We start from the raw sequence: 10,342 nt of genomic DNA on the forward strand, positions 1-10,342 counted from the left end.
CAAGAGGCTTATACAGTCGAGTTCATAAACTTGTGAGTAAAAATTTGATCAAAATATCTGAACACGCTTCTACGCCATTAACCCAGGTCCTCAGCAATCCGCTATAACCCCTATACCACTGCTGGACACGAACTTTTCCTATGCATACATATTTCAGGTTGCTTATTTCTACTACGCTACTTAAGCAGTAGCACTAGCGACATCTATGTTTCGTCACACGTCACACTCTTTCGGAACTAACCGCTCACCCAGACAAGAGAAATTCGTGTCTAGATTCCTGTCCAGCAGTGGTGTAGGGGTTATAGCACGCAGCACGGATTGCTGAGGACCTGGGTTCGATTCCCAGCGCTGGTCTCTTTTTCTGGTTTTTCTGTGCATCCATGTCTCAGTTTATATTTTCGATATGGTTTCACGGGATACCCGTAAAAGTAACAAATTCGGAGTTGATATAAAAAATACAAAAAAACTCCAAAAAACTAATCATAATTTGCTCACAAGTTTATGAACTTGACTGTACCATCAGCCATATATCATGTAGTCTACCACTCTAAAGTTGATAATCGTTTGCATGTCCTCAAACAGTAAACCCAATAGACGTGCCTGTCAACTTGATTGTTCGACTTTAGCGACGTAGTCACTTGATAGGAACTTGTTTAAAAATTAATAGACCACTCATTTGGCTGATGGTACATGGTTGACTAAGTGTAACAAAAAAAAATTATCTATATAAACAGGTAAGTATATCCATACAAAAACTTTTTGCAATAGTTCTTTTATTTACATTAAACCAAGTAATTAGTGAGGGTTTCAGTATTTTTTTATAGCTTTTTTAAAATAATGGCGATTCATTAATTCCCTTCATAATTTAGTCCAATTAAGTACATCTATTATTTAAAAAAAAAACCATTGCCAAAAGCCGATGAAGAGTTTCGTCCTGTGGAGACGACCCTGGCCAGACTACAAGGATGTCACTACCAGATTATTCTATTGTCTCGCAATTTACTTAAGTATACCAAATTTCAAGGCAATGAAACTACTGGAAGTTGGTCGAATTCAACTTGCAAGGTTTGATTACAGACAGACAGACAACGGGACAGATGAAACTAAATAATAGCTTGTAAAAATAGCGCTTTGTTCATTATAACAATGATTCTTACAAAAAATTAAACTTTCCGTTTGATAGGTGAATTTAAAGTGAGTTAGAATCGATATTCACAATTATGGTAACTCATGAAACTAAATTTTGCGCTCACATGGCTCACACCTACTGTTTTTTACGTACATTATCTTTTATTGCTGTCTGTCTGTCTGGCTATGAAAATGATTCAGATCCCAGTAAATGACATTTGAGTAATGGTTAGCATTAGAGGACGTTCACAAATATGAGGCGAGATTAAAAAAAAAAGTTTATCCACCTGACCTGGCAGTGGGACGTACCTATATGTCGGCGGTTGATCGTAAAATCCGCCCGCCAGATTACGAAATTTCTAGGCATATCGTGAAATAGCGCCATTTCATAATATGCCTAAAAGTTGGCCAGGCATATCACGATTAGTGCAACGAATTCCTCGATATTCCTCTATACCGGGCACATCGTGATATGCCAAAAAAAATGAAAATTTTGGTACGGATCGACGTGATTTTTGGCATAGAGATAGTTTATGGGCCAGAGAGTGACACAGGCTACTTTTTATCCCGGAAAAATACACAGTTCCCGAGGGAACAGCGCGCGATAACCAAATACCACGTGGACGACGCCGCGGGAAAAAACTAGTAAGGTAGATAAGAGTTTGCCTTCTAACACCCTTTATTTAAAAACCGCGACCCAGCATGTTTAAAACCCTTAAAATCAAGGGCTGTTCAGCGCTCAGGATTTAAGCCCTCAAGTGGCGTGAAGAGGCCTATTGACTATCGGCAGACGTGGCTTATCTCGGTAAAGCCATATTTTAAAGGGACATAGTGCTTACACCTTCTTTCTTTTGTTTGCTCGCTTAAGATGCGTTCGGATTTGAAGGTATGTGTTTAGTCGCTGTTCTTTTGGCTGTCTGAATAGAGAAGAAGATATCTAATCTATTCTATAGATGTCTCTGTCTATAGAAAACAATATTCTATACAGCGTGTTATTTTTGATTGCTGTAAACTTTAAGGGGACAATGTACAGGTCAAATTCAAATTCATATTTCGTCTAAATAGGTAAATTAAATACAATTAGATCAGATGAAGTTAATTCTCTAAGACACTAGTGGCCTAGCTCTTACTGGTAAAACATAATCAAGAATTGAGATAATTAATTATGAATCAGTCGCATCAGTCTTGCGATCCAGCGGGGAAATGCTGCCAGCATCTTTGGTACCATGCCGCAGGGTCCATTTTTAGATTTATTATAGTTTTAGTTTATTTAATTTTATTGTACCTAATATACCTTTTTTATAGTTGGACCTGTATTGTTCTGGAAATAAAGCAATAAAATTATGAATTAAAATCATTGACCGTACAGTATAAACTTGTGAGCAAAAATTGGATCAAAAATATCTAAACTGAACACGCTTCTACGCCGTTAACAATAGTCGTGTTCAGATATTTTTGATCAAATTTTTGCTCATAAGTTTATGAGCTCGACTGTATGTGTTCTTCGTATATTGTATTTCAATCCAATTTATGAAAAGCGTAAACAAAGACGCCATTTATCCGACCACAGACATTCAATGATGTGAAAACCTAGAACCCATTGCAAAATAATTAATCTGTTCAGTAAATCGTTTAATTTATTAATTGAATAGATCAAAGTATTTTTGTCTATTTTATTATTTACAATACTTGATGTCATTCCAAAGAGTGTTTATTCAATTATAAAAGCAGTTATTATTTTATAATTTTAAGGAAAGTAAATAAAATATATTCATCCGCGCATTAATCGATTTTTAAAATGTCAAATTTTCCACCTTCACTACGCTAAACGCTAGTCTATGCTACTAGAGATTACATATACACATGTTTCAATCAAGAAATAGTATCAGATTTTGACGAAGATTTTTTCAAATGAAAAATAAATATTGAAATCAAGTGAATTTTGGTGAAAAAAGTTATTAGACATCTAGTTAAAAGACACGAATTATAGATAAATGTGTTATTGATTCGATCCAGTGGGTGTTTATACGAGAATTTTGATGAAATCGGTTTGTTTACACTTTTAATAAATTAGATAGGCATAATGTATAAGTACTGTGTGCAAAGCCAGGGCGGGTAGCTAGTGATAATATCGCTGAGCAAACTCGTAGCTCGTAGCGGTCGCGTAGCGCGTAGAGGGTCTACGGCGTAGTACATTCACATTACGAATGGTCTGTTGACCAGAGGCGATTATAGCAACCAGTGTTGCCAATGGGGCATTAGATACACTTACGATCAGTGATAGGAATATGCGGAGTTAATTTATGTACACATTGCGAGAATTAACACAGAGTTGTTAATTAATACTACCTAATCCTTGTATTTTGGAAATAATACCAATCTTAGCATCATACCGGCTACAAAATATAATTTTAGTTCACAATTATGTCTTATTATTTTTAGATAAGTGTTATAAAAGTGGTATAAAAATCAAGTAATATTTTTCTAAGGATTTCGTATTTTCTTTTCGAATCTTCCAAGTTTAGGTATATTATATACCTTAGGGTGCTATTTGCTATTAAACTACTAATAATTCTGAAGCAAACTTAGCCGTTATTGTTTTCCTTGAATATTTTATATACTTACTACCATCCTGATTTTTTTTCATTTTTTCCACCCAACGGTTTAGATTTTAGAGGGGTGGGGGGACGCTCGATTTTAATGAAAATTTGCACTTTCAAGTTGAATATTTTGCAAACAGATCACTGAATAGAAAAATCGTTCTAGCAACCCCCCAATGGTTTTAAAATACCTATCCAACGAAACCCCACACTATATCACGCGCCATATAAATCTGCCTAAAAGTTCATTACTTAATACTCAGTTTTGACGCATTTTTGAGATACATTTTTTATGAGGCGTATTTACGTTACTCCCGGATTGTGTTCGAATCGCTTAACGGTATAGTGCCTATTCAATTGGAATTATACCTTTATAGTTTTTGTGGTACTAGTCGGGGCAATGAACTTTTAGGCAAAGTTAGGCGGCGGAAGGTATATAATAGGGTTAGTCGAAAAAAAAAAACACCTCCACTTTACGTCTATGGGGGTACCGTAAAAATATTTTTTTTTATATTACCACTTAGTCGGCGTGACTGATATATATATTCACGCCACATTACAGTTTCCTAGTACTAACGGTCTCTGAGCTTAGCCGCGGACAGACAGACCGACAGACATGGCGAAACTATAAGGGTTCCTAATTGACTACGGAACCCTAAAAACCCTGACTACGTCGGCAGTACTGCGGCTCCTCTGTTGGTGTGACGCACTGCTATCACCTTGGCTTTCTCTGTCGCAGCACATTATGTCTTGTCGCAGTAAATATCGACGAAGCTATATCCCAGCAACCGCCAACCGCAGCTGGTGCCGACATGCGAAGTTATGGGGATTTGACTTTAAACGATATTACTGCCATTTGTATTTAAACGCGATGAATATTTCCAATTCAGTAACGTCACAGTTAGATGGAACAGTACTTTTAGGGTTCCGTACGCAAAGGGTGCCAACGGAACCCTATTTCTGAGACTCGTCTGTCGTCCGTCCGTCTGTCACAGGGCTCTATCTCTTGAGTCGTAATAGTCAGACACTTGGAATTTTCACAGATTGTGGCCGCTATAACAGCAAATACTAAAAACAGAATAAAATAAATATTTAAAAGGGGCTCCCATACAATAAACGTGATTGTTTTGCCGTTTTTTGATTGATACTAATAACGGCAACGCAACAGGTATCTACTAATATTCACAGAATTTTTAGTTGTATTATCACATTAAAAAATAAATAAATGAAAATAAAATAAATATTTACGGGGCTCCCTTACAACAAACTTGATTTTTTTGCTAATGGTTAATATTGTATCGATAACGGTATGGAACCCTTCGTGCGCGAGTCTGACTCGCACTTAACCGGTTTTCAAAGTCAAAGTGGCCTAAAGGCCAAAACAAGCACTTATGAATGTCAAAAAAAATCTACCACCGGTTCGGAGAAACCTCTGTTGAGAAGAATATAATAATACTCAACGAGGTATATTTTTTTAAACAGATTTACAATAAGTATTATTAAATGATATCTATACATTACAAGTATTCAACACAACTTTATTTTTAACACAGTAGGTTTGCTATTTGAAGGGATCGCTAATGCGGATCGGGATTATTTCCAAATATCCCTCCCTGTCCATGATATAATCATTAACTTTATAATACGCCTTAATTATTAATGTCTTCTTGACAATAGATCTTAAATCTGATCTTTTATTTCTTACTTTGTTTAATTTGATATATTTTTTACGTTTGGTACGCGTATAATTGTAATTTGTAAGTGTTATTTGTTTCTGCTATTCTGTTAATATTGTTATTGTAATTTATATTATAATTTTTATTAGTTGATAGTGTAGTTTATTAAGTAACATGGTTTCTCGGTGTATTGGTCCGCTGTAATGCCGTGTAAACAAAATGAATAATAAATAAATAAAATAAATGAGGACTAGAAAAAAATATAAATATATTTCACAACATGATTGTCACAGACAATTGTCACGTTGGTGGAATAGGGCCCTGGTCTAAATTTGCCTTCGACGTCTTATCAGCTTTGCGCTTACTTACCTTGTTGTGTATGTACCTACCTGTTCCATAGTCATCATTTTGGTCGTTTCTGTAAAGCAATATGCGCGAGTGGCCGCAGCCTCGGCGCGTGCGTCGAGTTACGCGTCCGGTGTCGCGTGTCCTTTGTTTAAAGATGGCCGCCGGTGCCACCCGAGCACCTGCTTTACCGGTCGCGTAATTTGTCGCCTTACGTTTTCTGGGATGATCCTGATATTTTTATCGATAGTATACTTATAATGTAGGCCACTACCTGTAGATAGATATTTTTTTCAGTTTCCATTTTATTGTAAAAATAAATTGAAACATTACTTCGGCAAACCACACGTTTCGCGGGATTAATAGGTTTTGCGCCTTGGTCTGTTTGATTAAAAACAAAGAGCTCGGACTGACAGCTGTCAGTTGTCAAATGTTGCCATACGTACTTAGGTACGTGTGTGCAGGTGTTTCACCAACACCAACCAGGATTTTCACCAACACGTTCCCGTCAAAAACTAATTAAAGAAGAAGAAAGAAAGAAAGAATTTATTTGAAATATAACAAGGTTACAATTTAGATTCATCGGCGGACTCCGCACTAGACTCTGGGCCTGTATCGCGGAGACCAGAGAATTTTCAATTTACAGCAGTTACTTAAGTAATTGAACTACTTAATACTAAGTGACACAAAGCAAATTCTTAACCTAAAGTGGCGTGTGTGTGTGTGTGTGTGTGTGTGTGTGTGGTGTGTGTGTGTGTGTGTGTGTGTGTGCGTGTGTGTATGTGTGTGCGCGTGTGTATATGTGTGTAAATTTAATTACAGGCTGCCTGCAATACCTCCTCAGTTCATTGAATGTTCTCAGTTCAATTGATGCATTATAATTTATAGGGGCTGTTTCACCATCCATTGATTAGCTTTACCGACGGTTAAATGTGATGCCGTCTCCGTCTATTCGAACAAAACAAATAGAGACGCATCACACCTAACCGCCAGTTAACACTAATCAATGGATGTGAAACAGCCCTAAGTGTACTATTTTCGTCTTATCCACGCTCGCCTTGAGGTATGGCTTCGGGATTACGTATCATACATACATACATACAGCTACGAAGTGATATGGCTTCATTCACAGAGTTATCGCGTTTCAGCTGGATGTGTACGACTACATTTTCGTTTTCTGGGGGCTACTAATGAAATTCTAAAATAAGTTCGTGTCGTACAGTCACCAGCATTAAGATCTGCCACAGCGGAGCGTGCAAAAAAATCTGATACGTCCTTCCGGCTAGAAATAGAGTCGTATCAGATATTATGCACGCTTGTTGTGTCAGGTGTTGGTGCTGGTGACTGTACCGTCCCTCTCACTCCCGTATTAAATTATATTAGCGTTAGCGGAAAGGTAAGATACGATGTTGGAATTTTGCACTTCGTAGTATTGCTTGATAATATTAATAATTGATTTTGACGTTCGAGATGTGCTAGGATGTGATGGGAGGAATTTGTATGTCAAGAACCAATAGAGACTCTTCATGGCCTCTCCTGCTCCTCGGGCGCCGGCCGCCTGTCCCGCCACGCCGCTCCCAACAGCCGCGTATCCACTAGAGGCAGCCTCGGGCCGAGCGGCTGCCTCGCTCCGAGGCCGCGCAAGTGGAGACGCTGCCAAAGGCACGGCTCAGACTGAGGCTCCTTTGAGCACGGCCAAAAAACCGACAAAATATGGCTCGGCTCGCGGTGCTCGGCCTGAGGCTGCTCTAATGGATACGCGGCTAACGACATTCTCAGAAGGGCGCTCGTTAGTGCCAACGTTCCCGCTGCTCTGGAGCCCCAGATTGTACGGAGCGATGGCAAGCGCCCTGACGGAATGTCGTTGATACCCTGGAAGACTGGCCGTGCGCTGGTTTGGGACGCTACCTGTACAGATACCCTGGCGGCGTCCTACCTACCACCAACTACCACATGTGCGGGGGCGGCGGCAGACGCCCGGAAACGCCTCAAGGTCACAAAATATAGCTGTCTCGGCGCCCAATATAATTTCTTTGCTTTCGGCGTCGAGAGACTAGGTCCTTGGGGTAAGGGTGCGCTGGAGCTACAGAGGGAGCTCAGCAATAGGTTAAGGGAGGTAACAGGCAAACCTCGCGCCGGCAGCTTTCCCGCGCAAAGAATCTCAATCGCAGTTCAAGGCGAGAATGCTGCTTGCGTGATGGGCACCATGCCAAGAGGCCCACCTCTCTTTTAAATTAAAGTTTTAGTTATTTTAATTTAATAGTAGTTTTAGTCCTATGGGTATTTTGTATTTCCTTAATATTTCTTAATTAATTATTCTATAGAAACGCTACATTTATCTATCCTCGCACAGCAAAGCTCCTAGTGGAAACAGCTAAGCAGAGCGAGGCGACGTAAATGAAGTGTTTCTATTGGTTCATGAAAACCATATCCCCGTATTCCCCGTACATTTCCGGTAGAAACGCAGACTTATCGTCTTTCTTCGCACAAAATCACATTGATCACACATCGATCTATCCTTCAGTATCCAAATGTCTTGCAAATAAAATTGTCTTTTAGTCTTTAATTAAAACTTAAAGCATTAATTACTTTCTCAAACAAAAACCTTCTTTTTGCAACAATAAATACAAACTCATTACACGAACGTCACTCCGAAACAACCTTTATTCCATCGGGACAAAGTCGGTATTCCAATAACACTCTATAATTAAATCCATACATTGCCTACTTTATTCTAAGAGTTTGTTCTAAAACAAACCTAATTTTAAATGGGGAACGACTCAATTTCGTTTGTAGGAATGGTAATTTTGTAACTTGAAATATTTAGCTTCAAATCTGTGTAGAGGTTGTTTTGAAACAATAAGTTAAGTTTTATATAGACATTTTAGGGTAGACAGTTTTTAGGGTCCCGCAGTCCTAAGAGGGAGCTAAGGGTCTCCCCACACATTTATCGACGCGGAGGCAAAAGCAGATAGAAAAAACCTTTATGTACAATTGTCCATACAATCCCACTATCCTACTAATATTATAAATGTGAAAGTTTGTGAGTGAGTGAGTATGTGAGTGAGTGAGTGAGTGAGTGAGTATGTTTGTTACTTTTTCACGCTGAAACGGCTGGACGGATTTGGATGAAATTTGGCGAAAAGTTAGTTTATAACCTGGATTAAAACATAGGATACTTTTTATCCCGGTATTCCCACGGGATAGGGATAAAATCTCGAAATAACAACCTCTGGGCTTAGAGTCATGAAATTTGATATGTAGGTAGTTGGACGTTTGGAATAACAGATAGGTGACTTTATGACCCGATATTCCCACGGGATACCTAGGGATAAAATCTTGAAATAACAACCGCAGGGCTTAGAGCCATGAAATTTAGTATGTAGGTAGCTGGACCTCTGGATTAAAACATAGGATACTTTTTATCCCGGTATTCCCACGGGATAGGGATAAAATCTTGAAATAATAACCGCTGGGCTTAGAGTCATGAAATATTTATGTAGGTAGGCTGGACCCTCTGGAATAACAACATAATCTATTGTTTACCCCGATATTCCCACGGGATAGGGATAAAATCTTGAAATATTAACCGCTGAGCTTAGAGTCATGAAATTTGGTATGTAGGAAGCTGGATATCTAGAAAAACACAAAGACGACTTTTTGACCCCATATTACCACGGGATACCTAGGAATAAAATGTCGAAATAACAACCGCTAGGCTTAGAGGCATGAAATTTGGATGTAGGTAGCCGTATGTATGTCTGGAATAACACATAAGTACGCTACTTTTTATCCCGATATTCCCACGGTATAGTTTTGTAACTAAGGGACCCCATACATCCCTGTATTATTATTATTATTATTTCGTATTTTATTCTTTAATTGTATACAATACAATACACTAACTCTTTATTGCACACCAATACAGTAAACAGTACAGAAAACACAAGTATATACATAGAGATTTTCTAAGGTAAGCAATAGGCGGCCTTATCGCTTCAGAGCGATCTCTTCCAGGCAACCTTTACGATGGACAGAAATAAGGAATACATAGCAGGTGGTGCAATTTACAGTAGATTAGAGCTGTATCAAGAATACATAAAACTAACACATACAATACACATACACAACAAATCTAAACAGATAGACAGGTAGATAGATACCATAACAACACATAAATAAGCTAACTATAACATTCCATACGCAAGATGACAGTAGTGCTCAGGTATACTGTAGTTTTTAAGTATTTTATTGTGTTAATTATTATTTTGAAAAAATGACTTTCTGCCAAGTTTCTTGCTTCGCATTCTTCTTGGAAATGATGGTCTTTCCGAAAGCGCTGGTAGTATAAAAAATGACGTGTAAAAGTGCCCATTGCGGGCCTATTTACTGAGTAAATGATTTGAATTTGAATTTTGGCATTTGAATTTGGATAGTGAAAAATTTGAACTTCAGCACTGGGTTTAGAGTCTTGAATTTTGTACAGTTATTAACAACACAACCTCAATGAGACCACATATAAATATTGGAAATTTCCAGGGGAATTTTGTAAAATCCCGAAAATTTCCAATTGCAGCTACCACACCGAAAGTT

This window comes from Choristoneura fumiferana, chromosome 24 (genome assembly GCF_025370935.1).
Source record: "Choristoneura fumiferana chromosome 24, NRCan_CFum_1, whole genome shotgun sequence".
Lineage (NCBI taxonomy): Eukaryota > Metazoa > Arthropoda > Insecta > Lepidoptera > Tortricidae > Choristoneura > Choristoneura fumiferana.